The sequence below is a fragment of the Rana temporaria genome, chromosome 9 (assembly GCF_905171775.1).
Source record: "Rana temporaria chromosome 9, aRanTem1.1, whole genome shotgun sequence".
Classification (NCBI taxonomy): Eukaryota; Metazoa; Chordata; class Amphibia; order Anura; family Ranidae; genus Rana; species Rana temporaria.
Window position 1 is genome coordinate 165,031,964 of NC_053497.1, and position 15,513 is coordinate 165,047,476.

The 15,513-nt window shown below is 51.2% G+C and overlaps 1 protein-coding gene and 1 non-coding gene across 3 annotated transcripts in view; both read left to right on the top strand.

Moving 5' to 3' along the window:
- The first annotated feature begins 1,203 nt into the window (after positions 1-1,203).
- Positions 1,204-1,403, top strand: LOC120914671. Its single transcript, XR_005743710.1, has one exon. It is a non-coding gene; the product is annotated as a U2 spliceosomal RNA (small nuclear RNA).
- A 7,505-nt stretch (positions 1,404-8,908) lies between these two features.
- The window catches only part of LOC120914280 (zinc finger protein 726-like), a 54,227-nt gene continuing 47,622 nt past the window's right edge, over positions 8,909-15,513 (top strand). For both annotated transcript variants that reach the window (XM_040324904.1, XM_040324905.1), the window contains exon 1: positions 8,909-9,009. The gene's annotated coding sequence lies outside the window, so the exon portion shown is untranslated. The remainder of the gene's footprint in view (positions 9,010-15,513) is intronic.

The window sequence follows — 15,513 nt, forward strand, 5'->3', positions numbered from 1 at the left end:
CGCCGATTCACAAACGTACGCGCGCCCGGCGGTCGTGTTTTACATCGTTTGCGTTCGTCGCTTTCGTCGTAAGGCTGCTGCTGCTATTAGGAGGCGCAGCCAATGGTAAGTATAGACGTCATTCCCGCGTTGCGATTTTCGAAATTTACGTTGTTTGCGTAAGTGGATCGTGAATGGCGCTGGATGCCATTTATGTTCACGTCGAAACAAATGACGTCCTTGCGACGTCATTTACCGCAATGCACGTCGGGAAATTTTCCCGACGGAGCATGCGCAGTACGTTCGGCGCAGGAACGCGCCTAATTTAAATGATCCACGCTCCCTACGGGATCATTTAAATTACGCGCGCTTACGCCGGCCCCTTTTACGAAACGCCGCCGCAAATTACGGAGCAAATGCTTCGTGAATGAAGCGTAGCTCAAGTAATTTACAGAGGCGTAGCGTAAAAACGGTACGCTGCGCCGCCGTAGCAGTGCGCGCCCCTACCTGAATCTACCCCATTGATGTAAAGGGGAATTTTGATATGTAAGGTGATGGGGGGATTCTGATGTGAAAGGGGGTTTCTGATTTGAAGAGGGGGGGGGGCAGTGGCATCACTAGGGTTGTGTTACCTGGTGCAGTAAAACATGGTGTTACCCCCCTCTCTATATTCAGGCCGGCAGCCCAGCGTTGGAGCTCCTTGGTGTGCATTGTAGCGGTCAATCAGGCCTAGAGGATGGCACGTTGGGCACTTCCAAATGGCTCAGTCCCTAGGAGCAGTAATAGATAATGGCCGACAGGCCCTCTTACCAGACCCAGCGAAACTGCAGCAGTGATCCCTCCAGCTGGATATTCACACACTCTGGGTTACCCAGGTCCACTATGGTCAGTAGTGTAGCACGTCTCTAGTGGCAGTGGCTCTGTCTGTCTTTCTGGTGGTGTAGGTACAACGTGGCTCTCTTTCTGGTTGTGAGGGTACAGCGTGGCTCTCTCTTTCTGGTTGCGAGGGTACAACGTGGCTCTCTCTCTGGTGGTGTGGGTGCAGCGTGTCTCTCTCTCTGGTAGTGTGAGTACAGCATGGCTCTCTCTCTTTGGTGGTGTGGGTACAGCGTAGCTCTCTCTCTCTGGTGGTGCGGGTACAGCATGGCTCTCTCTCTGGTGGTGTGGGTGCAGCGTGTCTCCCTCTCTCTGGTGGTGCGGGTGCAGCATTGCTCTCTCTCTGGTCTCGCTTCTCGGCCTTTTGGCTAAGATCAAGTGTAGTATCTGTTCTTATCAGTTTTCGGCGGAGCACTGAAGCACCGCTTTAGTAGAGGGTGGATGTAATCCAATGATGTGATAGGCACCTGGAAGGATGGTTTCAGCAGGGGCTATGCCGGGCTACCCGACTGTCTGGGGGCAGGCCACTAGTCGAGTCTGAACCATCTGGAAGGGTGCTCCTGGTAGACGGAGAGGCATGAGATCTTAGCGGAAGGCCGGGGCCCTGGCCTTCTGGCCTGGATTTGATGCGGTTCCTAACCCGCCTTACCAGTTTCTCGAGAGGGAAAGCTGGCCCGACCCTTCGGGGGAAGGTCTAGTGAGTAGTTAGTACCTCTCGAGTATAATTAGGTAAGGAGCGAAAGAGGTGTATGGGCACTCTCCCTGAGCCTCCGGTAGCTCCCGATCCTTTCTGGTTGAGGTGGGAAGGGGGCCGTGACTGTCCGGGCCGTGGACCAGGGTCCATTGAAAAGCCTGTGGAGATAGTGCCCCTGGAGTGGCAGTCCAGGGGTGCCATACATTGCACTGAGTGTGTGAGGGACACTCAACGTGTGGCACCTTTTTGGTCACTTATCTCCACACACACTTTTTTAGCACCTGCCTCTAGGGCCAGGCCTTTTGGCTAGGACCAGAGGAATTTTTGTTTCCTGGCCGGAGGGCCGGCCAATGTATTGCACATTGGTCACTTTCCTCACTCTCCCATCTTCCTTCTTCCCCACTTTCCTTTTTTTTATTTTCCCCATGTTTGTCTAGTTTGTCACTTATTTTTGTGTGGTGCACTGCACTTTATGTGTGATAAGTAGGGTGCTGGTCCTCGGGCCTGCCCTGAACGTCTTGGGAGTGGGTGGACATGGCCTTCTGGCTTAGTTCGCCTGCTCTCATGGGGTCTCCCTTCGGGGGAGCCTCACTGTTGGGCTCGTGCTGGCTTCGGCTACATGGCCTTGATGGGTTCATGTGGCTTCGGCTGCATGGACCACCGATACCTCAGTCCCTGTCAGGAGCCTTGCGCCCCGGGGGATCAGGGTTGGGCTTTTTGTTGCACCTCCTTATGTGTGTGCACTTTTTCCCTGCACCGGGTGAAGTTTTTGGGTTGTGTTTTGCACGCCACAGGCTTTTCAATAGAAAAAAAATTGCTCTCTCTCTGGTGGTATGGGTACAGCATGGCTCTCTCTCTGGTGGTGTGGGTACAGCGTGGCTCTCTCTGGTGGTGCAGGTACAGCTTAGCTCTCTCTCTTTGGTGGTGTGGGTACAGCGTATCTCTCTCTCTGGTGGTGGGAGTACAACGTGACTCTCTCTCTGGTAGTGCGGGTGCATCGTGGCTCTCTCTTTGGTAGTGCGGGTACATCGCGGCTCTCTCTCTGGTGGTGCGGGTACAGCATGGCTCTCTCTCTCTCTAGTGGTGTGGGTACAGCATAGCTCTATCTCTTGTGGTGTGGGTACAGCATAGCTCTCTCTCTTGTGGTGTGGGTACAGCATAGCTCTCTCTCTGGTGGTGTGGGTACAGCGTGGCTCTCTCTCTGGTGGTGTGGGTACAGCATGGCTCTCTCTGTAAAATGTTTCCACCCCTCCCCTCCTTCTTCCTATCCTGTCTAACCTGTACATTGTAACTTATTTTTGAGTGACAAGCTTTGCGTGTTGCGATTTTGCCCAAACTGCAACGTGGTTTATCGCCCTCCAATCGTCACCGCGATTGGAGGGCCATTAACAAGGTATGGCATCGCATACACATCCTGCATTTTGCCGTGTTTCTGGAATCGCGACGATTCCACCCATGATTACAAACGCCTAGGTGTGAATGGAGCCTGATGCCGCGTACACATGACCGTGTTTAATGTCATGGAAAAAACAACGTTTTTTTCTACGTGATTCTTGTCAAGTCTGCCTTGCATACACACAATCGTGAAAGCGTGGTGACGTACAACACGTACAACGGCACTATAAAGGGGAAGTTCCATTTGAATGGCACCACCCTTTGGGCTTGATTATACAAATTTACCTTCTCATAACTTGCTTCTGAGCATGCGGATTTTTTTCCCCGTCGTTAAAGCCTACACACGACCATTTTTCACAACGTTAAAGCGGAGGTTCACCCGTACATAAGACCTTTTCCCCTTAGATGGATGCTCGTTTTGTCTAGGGGAATCGGCTAGTTGTTTTAAAATATGAGCCGTACTTACCGTTTACGAGATGCATCTTCTCCGTCGCTTCCGGGTATGGGCTGCGGGAATGGGCGTTCCTATTTTGATTGACAGTCTTCCGAGAGGCTTCCGACGGTCGCATCCATCGCGTCACAATTTTCCGAAAGAAGCCGAACGTCGGTGCGCAGGCGCAGTATAGAGCCGCACCGACGTTCGGCTTCTTTCGGCTACTAGTGACGCGATGGATGCGACCGTCGGAAGCCTCTCGGAAGACTGTCAATCAAGAAGGAACGCCCGCTCCCGAAGACCATACCCGGAAGCAACGGAGAAGATGCATCTCGAAAACGGTAAGTACAGCTCATATTTTAAAACAACTAGCCGATTCCCCTAGACAAAACGATCAGGAATCTAAGGGGAGAAGAGAAAAATAATCATCATTGGGTGAACTCCCGCTTTAAAAACTACATGAAAAACGTAGAGAAAAAATGGAGCATGTTCTAAATTTTTAATGGCCATTTTTCACGTTGTGAAAAATGCTCTGGAGCCTACGCATGATAGTTTTTAATGACCAATTAAAAAAATTTAATTTTTCTCGTCATGAAAAACGGTCATGTGTTGCGGCATCAGTGTTTCAATGACAGTGGTGAATGTTGGAGGAGGAAGGACGCAGGATCGGAATCTTCAGTTTTTATTTTTATTGTTATATATTATATATTAAAGGGGTTGTAAACCCTCTTGTTTTTCCCCTTAATGCATTCTATGCATTAACCACTTAAGCCCCGGACCAATATGTTGCTAAATGCCCAAAGGCGTTTTTACAATTCGGCACTGCGTCGCTTTAACAGACAATTGCGCGGTCGTGCGACGTGGCTCCCAAACAAAATTGACGTCCTTTTTTCCCCACAAATAGAGCTTTCTTTTGGTGGTATTTGATCACCTCTGCGGTTTTTATTTTTTGCACTATAAACAAAAATAGAGCGACAATTTTGAAAAAAATGCAATATTTTTTACTTTTTGCTGTAATAAATATCCCCAAAAACATATATAAAAAAAATGTTTTCCTCAGTTTAGGCCGATACGTATTCTTCTACCTATTTTTGGTAAAAAAAATCGCAATAAGCGTTTATCGATTGGTTTGCGCAAAATTTATAGCGTTTACAAAATAGGGGATAGTTTTTTTTTTTTTTTTTTTTTTTACTACTAATGGCGGCGATCAGCAATTTTTTTCGTGACTGCGGCATTATGGCGGACACTTTGGACAATTTTGACACATTTTTGGGACCATTGTCATTTTCACAGCAAAAAATGCATTTAAATTGCATTGTTTATTGTGAAAATTACAGTTGCAGTTTGGGAGTTAACCACAGGGGGCGCTGTAGGAGTTAGGGTTCACCTAGTGTGTGTTTACAACTGTAGGGGGGTGTGGCTGTAGGACTGACGTCATCGATCGAGTCTCCCTATAAAAGGGATCACTCGATCGATGCAGCCGCCACAGTGAAGCACGGGGAAGCCGTGTTTACATACGGCTCTCCCCGTTCTTCAGCTCCGGGGAGCGATCGCGACGGAGCGGCTATAAACGAATAGCCGCGCCGTCATCCCCGATTGCTCCCCACGGGAATCCGACCGCCGCATGTAGCGGGGGGGGGGGGGGCCCGATCGGCCCCCCGACCCGCGGAAAGGCAAGGACGTACCTGTACGCCCATTTGCCTGTACGTGCCATTCTGTGGACGTACATATACATGCGGCGGTCGGCAAGTGGTTAAGGAGAAAAACCTTCTGTCACCCAGCAACCCCCCCGAGCACCCTGTTATTCTTACCTGAGCCTTGTGTTTGCCATGACGAGAACAAGCACACCAGCTCTGGCCAGTGCCTCCTGCCCTGATTGCATAGATTGATAGCAGCGCAGCCATTGGCTCCCACTGCTGTCAATCAAATCCAATGATGCAGGCGTCGGGGGGTGGGGTCGAGTTCTGCTTTATGTGTCAATAGATGCAGAAGCAGGACATGGGAGCACGTCTGCACGGGTGTCCACGAAGGAGAGCGCTTCTCCGACAGGGCAGAGGAAGAGGAGGAGCCAGGAGCGCCGCTGAGGGACCCCAGAAGAGGAGGATCAGGGCCACTCTGTGCAAAACCAACTTCACAGCTGAGGTTCCTTTCCACTGCTCACCTAGAATTCCACTCTCACTTCTCGGGTACAAGCTTGGGACCACCACTTGTTTCACCATCGTTTCCTTTGCCTCACTGCACCGGCACCACTTAGGGTCGTCAATTTCTTCCTCGGCACCAGTCCACTCCACCCACACGGGCAAATTCCTCTCACTCCTTGGTCACCCTTAGTGACACCAAGCTCCATCTTCAACCGTTTTCCCTCTCCCACAGGTTTTCCATGCCTGCCTGGTGGCTGCCCGTGTGGGTCATCCTCGTTGAGCCGTCTGCTTATGTCTCCCGGTTATAGATGCCCCCGGATGCCTGTCATGCCTCACCACTACACCATCAACATACGAACCATAATTAGTAAGTATGCACCTCTGTGCTAAGGGTTTTACACCCTACCCCTATCTATGCTTCTACCAATGACTCACACATAATCTCTATCCTAGATACATCACGTGCATGCTTCTGATGAGTGACCCAGAAGCCACGAAACACGCCGAGCTACCTGATGCCATGTTTTTTATTCTTCTATACTCAGATCCCCCAATTACTATGCAAATTCTACCTTTACAGGTCCAGCGAGGCCATAGGTCCTGCAGGCATTATTCTTAACTACGATTTTACACAACCCTGCCCTTGGTGACCCAGGGAATTTTATTATTGTCTCATTATGAGACATGATTGTTATTACAATGTTCATCAGTCTCAATCATGTTTATTGTTTACCTTTATTGCAGTGGTTACTCTTGAGACTTTATTGTTATCATCATGTCTATTGTTATTGCTATGCTTATTGTTTACCTTGATACCAGCATTGTCTATATGTCCAAATTGTAATATTAATAAAATTCCTATTGTTCACCTATCTACCCTCTCGCAATCATGTGCTTCATATAAAGTCTCACCCCCCTCGCTCCCCTCCTTTTGTGGTAAGTATGACATATTTGTTTTCTTAAAAACCCTGAACCTTTACAACCCCTTTAACCGCTTAAGCCCCGGACCATTTTGGTGGTTAAAGACCGGGCCACTTTTTGCGATTCAGCACTGCGTCGCTTTAACTGACAATTGCGCGACCTTGCGACGTGGCTCCCAAACAAAATTGACGTCCTTTTTTTCCCACAAATAGAGCTTTCTTTTGGTGGTATTTGATCACTTCTGCGGTTTTAATTTTTTGCGCTATAAACAAAAATAGAGCGACAATATTGAAAAAAAACAATATTTTTTACTTTTTGCTACAATAAATATCCCCAAAAAATATATTAAAATTTTTTTTGTTCCTCAGTTTAGGCCGATACGCATTCTTCTACATATTTTTGGTAAAAAAAATCGATTGGTTTGCACAAAAGTTATAGCTTCTACACAATAGGGGATAGTTTTATGGCATTTTTATTAATATTTTTTTTTACTAGTAATTTTTATTGTGACTGTGACATTATGGCGGACACATCAGACACTTTTGACGATTTTGGACCCATTGTCATTTTTACAGCGATCGGTGCTAAAAAAAATGCACTGATTACTGTAAAAATGACACTGGCAGTGAAGGGGTTAACCACTAGGTGGCGCTGTAGGGTTTAGGTGTTCCTTAGGAAATGATTCTTATTGTTAGGGGGTGTGGCTACACGTGACACGTCACTGCTAACCGTTCCCGAACACAGGGTGACAGTGGGCCAGATTCAGATAGGTCAGCGGATCTTTAGATCCGCGTAACCTATCTGATTTACGTTACGCCGCCACAAGTTTTTGAGGCAAGTGCTTTATTCAGAAAGCACTTGCCTGTAAAGTTGCGGCGGCGTATCGTAAATCTCCCCCTAGGGGGGCGTGTAAAATTTAAATCAGGCGCGTCCCCGCGCTGAACGAACTGCGCATGCGCCGTCCGCAAAAACGTATTCGCCGTCCGGCCGTATTCGCGAACGACTTATGCAAACGACGGAAACATCTCAAAACTTGGCGCGGGAACGACGGCCATACTTAACATAGGATACGCCGCACATACCCTTCGTATAGCAGGGGTAACTTTCCGCCGGAAAAAGCTGAACGCAAACAACGTAAAAAAAATGCGCCGGGCGGTCGTTCGTTTCTAAATCGGCGTAAATGCTCATTTGCATATTCGACGCGTAAACGATATGGAAGCGCCACCTAGCGGCCGGCCTGGAATTGCAGCCTAAGATCCGACGGTGTAAGTCACTTACACCTGTCGGATCTTAGGGAGATCTATGCGTAACCTGATTCTATGAATCAGGCGTATAGATACGACTGCCGGACTCAGAGGTACGACGGCGTATCAGGAGATACGCCGTCGTATCTTGTTTCTGAATCCGGCCCAGTGTCACTAGGCAGAATAGGGGAATGCCTTGTTTACAAAGGCATTCTCTCGTTCTGCTCTTGCCGAATGCAATCGCAGGACTCCCGGGAACATCGAGTTCCCAGGACCCGTGACCGCACTCGAGAGGCAGATTAAAATGGACGTACCTATACGCCAATCTGCCTGTCCGTGCCATTCTGTCGACGTAAATAGGCGTGCGGCGGTCGGCAAATGGTTAAAGAGGTAGTAAAGTCTGTTCTGTGATTTTTACCTACATGTAAGCCTATAATAAAGCTTACCTGTTTAACACAAAGTGTTAAGCCTAGTACACATGGGCCAGTTCACTAAAAACCATCCGACATCTGGCCCGTGTGTATGGCAGCCGGTCCGACAGACGGAAATCCAGCAGCATTTGGAAAACCTCCATCTTTACCATCACCTCCTCCTGTGTATGACCACACTAAGGCCTCATTCACATCTGTGTGTTCTGGGAGCACGCAAAATTTGCACTTTCCATTAATTGTTAATGGCGCCCCAAACACAGCTAGCAAATGCAGGTTTTGACGCGCGGCAAAACGAGTGCAAATCGCACGACAACATGCGGTAAAAAAAATACACACAACGCTCAACACCCAAAAAGCTGTGTGAGCTTTTGGAGTGTTTATTGCACATAGGGGAAACCTATTCAAGTGAATGTGCTTCTCTATACATGTCGCATGAAAGCGCACAAAAAAAAAAAAGCGCATTTGCGCGATGCACAGATGTGACTGGTGCCGTAATGCCTCATTTATATTGTATTATTTCATAATTCACACTGCTACCACACACAATGGTATAAATCACATTGTAGAACCATCTTCTACCCCCCTGTGTGTTACAATGACAAAGTTCCCAAACTCCATCCTCTCCAGATGCCTCATTATCTACACACTTCAATGCATTTCAAAATTACAATAACAAACCATCTCTCTGCAGTGATTGGCCCCCCGGGTCACCTGACCGCGCTGGCCGCTGGAGGATTCTGGGGGATGTAGTCCGGCTCCCCCTCCACTCTCATACATGGACGGGGCTCCGGAACTACTCCCAGCATTCCTCGCGAGAGAAGAATCAGTGTGAAAACCCCCGGCCAACCCGGAGCCCCGGGGGTCACGTGACGCTGTGATTGCAGGCAGCAGACAGGTATGGCCTCATGTGTATTGTGGGGTGATGTGTTATCTCCGCACTGTACTGTGTGTAGCCGGGGGCGGGTCACGTGACGGCTGGGCTCCGGGGAGTGTCACCTGTGCTGAGTCCTGAGCGGGGACACCTCCGGGGACACAGTGTGCTGAGCTCTGTGCTGGGGGGCTCCATCCTGGGGAACAATGATACAACTTCATCAATGAAATATGGGACAACTTTTTTATATTTACATCTGATGAATGATATTCTAATACTGATCATTGATCATCGCTCTATGGACTGGACTGGGGGGTTTGTTCTGGGACACGGGTGATGTAGAGTGGTACGGGTGGGCCAATTATTTGGGGGGTGATGTAGAGCAGCACTGGTGGGGTGATTATTTGGGGGGTGATGTAGAGCGGCACTGGCGGGGGGATTTGGAGCAGCACTGGTGGGTTGATTATTTAGGGGAAATGTAGAGCGGTACTGGCGGTGTGATTATTTGGGGGGTGATGAGCGGCACTGGTGGGGGGGATTATTTGGGAGGTGATGTAGAGCGGCACTGGCGGGGCGATTTGTAGCGGCACTGGTCGGCAATTATTTGGGGGGTGATGTGGAGCAGCACTGGCGGGGTGATTATTTTATTTGGGGGGGGGGTGATGTAGAGCGGCACTGGCGGGGGGATTTGGAGCGGCACTGGTGGGTTGATTATTTAGGGGAAATGTAGAGCGGTACTGGCGGGGTGATTATTTGGGGGTGATGTAGAGCGGCACTGGCAGGGCGATTTGGAGCGGCACTGGCCGGCAATTATTTGGGGGGGTGATGTAGAGCGGCACTGGTGGGGTGATTATTTGGGGGGTGATGTAGAGCGGCACTGGTGGGGTGATTATTTGGGGGGTGATGTAGAGCGGCACTGGTGGGGTGATTATTTGGGGGGGTGATGTAGAGCGACACTGGTGGAGTGATTATTTGGGGGGTGATGTAGAGCGGCACTGGCGGGGCGATTTGGAGCGGCACTGGCTGCCAATTATTTGGGGGGTGATGAGCGGCACTGGTGGGGGTGATTATTTGGAAGGTGATGTAGAGCGGCACTGGCGGGGCGATTTGTAGCGGCACTGGTTGGCAATTATTTGGGGGGTGATGTGGAGCAGCACTGGCGGGGTGATTATTTTATTTGGGGGGGGAGGGTGATGTAGAGCGGCACTGGCGGGGGGATTTGAAGCGGCACTGGTGGGTTGATTATTTAGGGGAAATGTAGAGCGGTACTGGCGGGGTGATTATTTGGGGGGCGATGTAGAGCGGCACTGGCGGGGTGATTATTTGGGGGGTGATGTAGAGAGGCACTGGCGGGGCAATTTGTAGCGGCACTGGCCGGCAATTATTTGGGGGGTGATGTGGAGTGGCACTGGCGGGGTGATTATTTGGGGGGTGATGTAGAGCGGCACTGGCGGGGTGATTATTTGGGGGGTGATGTAGAGCGGCACTGGCGGGGTGATTATTTGGGGGGTGATGTAGAGCGGCACTGGCGGGGTGATTATTTGGGGGGTGATGTAGAGAGGCACTGGCGGGGCAATTTGTAGCGGCACTGGCCGGCAATTATTTGGGGGGTGATGTGGAGTGGCACTGGCGGGGTGATTATTTGGGGGGTGATGTAGAGTGGCACTGGCGGGGTGATTATTTGGGAGGTGATGCAGAGCGGCACTGGCGGGGTGATTATTTGGGGGGTGATGTAGAGCGGCACTGGCGGGGTGATTATTTGGGGGGTGATGTAGAGCGGCACTGGCGGGGTGATTTGTAGCGGCACTGGCCGGCAATTATTTGGTGGGTGATGTGGAGCGGCTCTGGTGGGGTGATTATTTGGGAGGTGATGTAGAGTGGCCCTGGTGGGGTGATTATTTGGGAGGTGATGTAGAGTGGTACGGGTGGGCCAATTATTTGGGGGGTGATGTAGAGCGGCACTGGCGGGGTGATTATTTGGGGGGTGATGTAGAGCGGCACTGGCGGGGCGATTTGGAGCGGCACTGGCTGCCAATTATTTGGGGGGTGATTATTTGGGAGGTGATGTAGAGTGGCACTGGCGGGGTGATTTGTAGCGGCACTGGTCGGCAATTATTTGGGGGGTGATGTGGAGCAGCACTGGCGGGGTGATTATTTTATTTGGGGGGGGGGGGATGTAGAGCGGCACTGGCGGGGGGATTTGGAGCGGCACTGGTGGGTTGATTATTTAGAGGAAATGTAGAGCGGTACTGGCGGGGTGATTATTTGGGGGGTGATGTAGAGCGACACTGGCGGAGTGATTATTTGGGAGGTGATGTAGAGCGGCACTGGTGGGACAATTATTTGGAGGTGATGTAGAGCGGCACTGGTGGGCCAATTATTTGGGGGGTGATGTAGAGCGGCACTGGCTGCCAATTATTTGGGGGGTGATGTAGAGCGGCACTGGCGGGGTGATTTGTAGCGCACTGGCCGGCAATTATTTGGGGGGGTGATGTGGAGCAGCACTGGCGGGGTGATTATTTGGGGATCGGGGGTGATGTAGAGCGGCACTGGTGGGTTGATTATTTAGGGGAAATGTAGAGCGGTACTGGCGGGGTGATTATTTGGGGGTGATGTAGAGCGGCACTGGTGGGCCAATTATTTGGGGGGGTGATGTAGAGCGGCACTGGCGGGGCGATTTGGAGCGGCACTGGCCGGCAATTATTTGAGGGTGGTGTGGAGCGGCACTGGCGGGGTGATTATTTGGGGGGGTGATGTAGAGCGGCACTGGCGGGGCGATTTGGAGCGGCACTGGCTGGCAATTATTTGAGGGTGGTGTGGAGCGACACGAGTGGGGTGATTATTTGGGAGGTGATGTAGAGCGGCACTGGCGGGGTGATTATTTGGGGGGGCGGTGGGTGATGTAGAGCGGCACTGGCGGGGGGATTTGGAGCGGCACTGGCTGTCAATTATTTGGGGGGATGATGTAGAGCGACACTAGTGGGGTGATTATTTGGGAGGTGATGTAGAGCGGCACTGGCGGGGTGATTATTTGGGAGGTGATGTAGAGCGGCACTGGCGGGGTGATTATTTGGGAGGTGATGTAGGTCGGCACTGGCGGGGTGATTATTTGGGGGGTGATGTAGAGCGGCACTGGTAGGATGATTATTTGGGAGGTGATGTAGAGCGGCACTGGTGGGGTGATTATTTGGGGGGTGATGTAGAGCGGCACTGGTGGGGTGATTATTTGGGAGGTGATGCAGAGCGGCACTGGTGGGGTGATTATTTGGGGGGGGCGGTGGGTGATGTATAGCGGCACTGGTGGGGGGATTCGGAGCGGCACTGGCTGTCAATTATTTAGGAGGTGATGTAGAGCGGCACTGGTGGAGTGATTATTTGGGAGGTGATGTAGAGCGGCACTGGTGGGGTGATTATTTGGGAGGTGATGCAGAGCGGTACTGGCGGGGTGGTTATTTGGGAGGTGATGTAGAGCGGTACTGGCGGGGTGATTATTTGGGAGGTGATGCAGAGCGGCACTGGCGGGGTGATTATTTGGGAGGTGATGTAGAGCGGCACTGGTGGGGTGATTATTTGGGAGGTGATGTAGAGCGGCACTGGTGGGCCAATTATTTGGAGGTGATGTAGAGCGGCACTGGTGGGCCAATTATTTGGGGGGTGATGTAGAGCGGCACTGGCTGCCAATTATTTGGGGGGTGATGTAGAGCGGCACTGGCGGGGTGTTTTGTAGCGGCACTGGCCGGCAATTATTTGGGGGGTGATGTGGAGCAGCACTGGCGGGGTGATTATTTGGGGGGGGGTGATGTAGAGCGGCACTGGTGGGTTGATTATTTAGGGGAAATGTAGAGCGGTACTGGCGGGGTGATTATTTGGGGGTGATGTAGAGCGGCACTGGTGGGCCAATTATTTGGGGGGGTGGTGTAGAGCGGCACTGGCGGGGTGATTTGGAGCGGCACTGGCCGGCAATTATTTGAGGGTGGTGTGGAGCGGCACTGGCGGGGTGATTATTTGGGGGGGTGATGTAGAGCGGCACTGGCGGGGCGATTTGGAGCGGCACTGGCCGGCAATTATTTGAGGGTGGTGTGGAGCGACACTAGTGGGGTGATTATTTGGGAGGTGATGTAGAGCGGCACTGGCGGGGTGATTATTTGGGGGGGCGGTGGGTGATGTAGAGCGGCACTGGCGGGGGGATTTGGAGCGGCACTGGCTGTCAATTATTTGGGGGGATGATGTAGAGCGACACTAGTGGGGTGATTATTTAGGAGGTGATGTAGAGCGGCACTGGTGGGGTGATTATTTGGGAGGTGATGTAGAGCGGCACTGGCGGGGTGATTATTTGGGAGGTGATGTAGGTCGGCACTGGTGGGGTGATTATTTAGGAGGTGATGTAGGTCGGCACTGGTGGGGTGATTATTTAGGAGGTGATGTAGGTCGGCACTGGTGGGGTGATTATTTAGGAGGTGATGTAGGTCGGCACTGGTGGGGTGATTATTTGGGAGGTGATGTAGAGCGGCACTGGCGGGGTGATTATTTGGGAGGTGATGTAGGTCGGCACTGGCGGAGTGATTATTTGGGGGGGGTGGTATAGCAGCACTGGCGGGGTGATTATTTGAGGGGGTGATGTAGAGCGGCACTGGCGGGGTGATTATTTGGAAGGTGATGTAGAGCGGCACTGGCGGGGTGATTATTTGGGAGGTGATGTAGAGCGGCACTGGCGGGGTGATTATTTGGGGGGTGATGTAGAGCGGTACTGGCGGGGCGATTATTTGGGGGGTGATGTAGAGCGGTACTGGCGGGGCGATTATTTGGGGGGTGATGTATCCCATGTCTTGCACCTAGAAAAAAATGGTAATGACTTATTCACCACAGTCCCTGTGCTAAAATGCATCGCTGTTGGTTTGTGTTGTGTAGGAGGAGGGAGATGATGCATTGTCATAATATGCCATGCAGTATAAGGCCCCTTTCACACGAGTGGTGGGTGCGCCGGCGGTAAAGCGCTGCTATTTTTAGCGGCGCTGTTCAGCCGCTAGCGGAGCTATTTTTAACCCCCGAGAAAGGGTTAAAACCGCCCGCAAAGCACCGCTGCCCATTGATTTCAATGAGCAGGGGGCGATTTAAGAGCGGTGTATTCACCGCTCCTACAGCGCCTCAAAGATGCTGCTAGCAGGACTTTTTTTTTTTACTGTCCTGCCAGAACCGCTTTTTTTTTGCGTTATAGCGCCTGCAAAGCACCTCAGTGTGAAAGGGGTCTAAAAGAAAAGTATGTGGGGTATGGCTTTTTTTTCGAAATCCTACTTATCTAGGTGGATGCTGCATCTGTCCCTCAACGGCTCTAAGATAGAGAACTGAACGATCAAACACCACTGATCGCTCGGTCCTCAGAGCTCCCTGAGCAGAGAGCTGGTGACTTTCAATCTCAGCGCTCTGCTTCCCCCCCCCCTCCCCCGCTCACTGGAGTACTGGGCTGTGGAGGGGGTGGGAGGGGTCAGCTCAGGGTCTCGGTGGCTTGCTGAGAGGCTGAGCCAGGTGTTGGTCCAGGCATGTGGGCGGATCCTGACTCCACTGTCGCTCTTGCCCGAGCCTGGACTGATTCCTGTGACGTCAGCAGAGAGTGGACTTCAGCCCGCTGTCGGCTGAAAATGGGTGACAGGAGAGAACTACACTCCTGTGACCCAGAGGAGAAATAAAGCCACATTTTTTTTTTTTGTACTTTCCCTTTCAAAGTGGAACTTCACTTAAAAAGAGAAAGTTCAACTTGTTTGCCTCCTCCCCCCCCCCCCTCCTCTTTGATAGTTGAAACCTTTTTTTTTGGGGGGGGGGGGGTGGGTCTGGTTTTGACAGGTACCTGCTCCCACTTCCAGTTAGATCGCTGGGGTTACCTAGAAACTCCCCTTCCTGTAAGCCAATGTGTCCATGAACATTATGGCTTTTTTAGGCATATGCTCCTACAGGCAGAAATAAACCCCACCAAAACATTTTTTTTGAGAGGAGCTAGTGCTCCAAAGAGCTCAAACGTTTGTTCCAGCTTTTTGTTTTGTTTATACAGTGGTTTAGGCGGTTGAAAACCGCTGCACTTTTTTTTGTTGGCTTACCTGCAAGACAATGCGCTAGTATGCATTGCATACTAGCACATTATGGGAAACTTGCCTCATCATAAAGAAGCCTTCCAGCGGTGCAATGTCATCACTGGAGTTGGCGTCCATCTATAACCGGTCTTCCTTCTTGACTCCGGCTCTGTGACTGGCTGGAGTCGCGATGACGCCACTCCCATGCATGTGCAAGGGAGCCGCCAGACATGGCACACTGCTCCTGAAGAAACGACATGCACGCCCGTTCCTTCAGAGCGCATGCACCAGTAACGTAATTGACTGCATGTACAGTAAATATCTTTTTGTACACTACCTATAGGTAAAACTTAAAGATGGAAGTTTACTTGCTCTTTAGCTACTTGCCCACCAGTCGTTTTATACAGGGGCAGGTTGGCTCTTCTGCGCGAATCGCCGAAGCTGTACGGCGGCTCGTGCAGTGGCG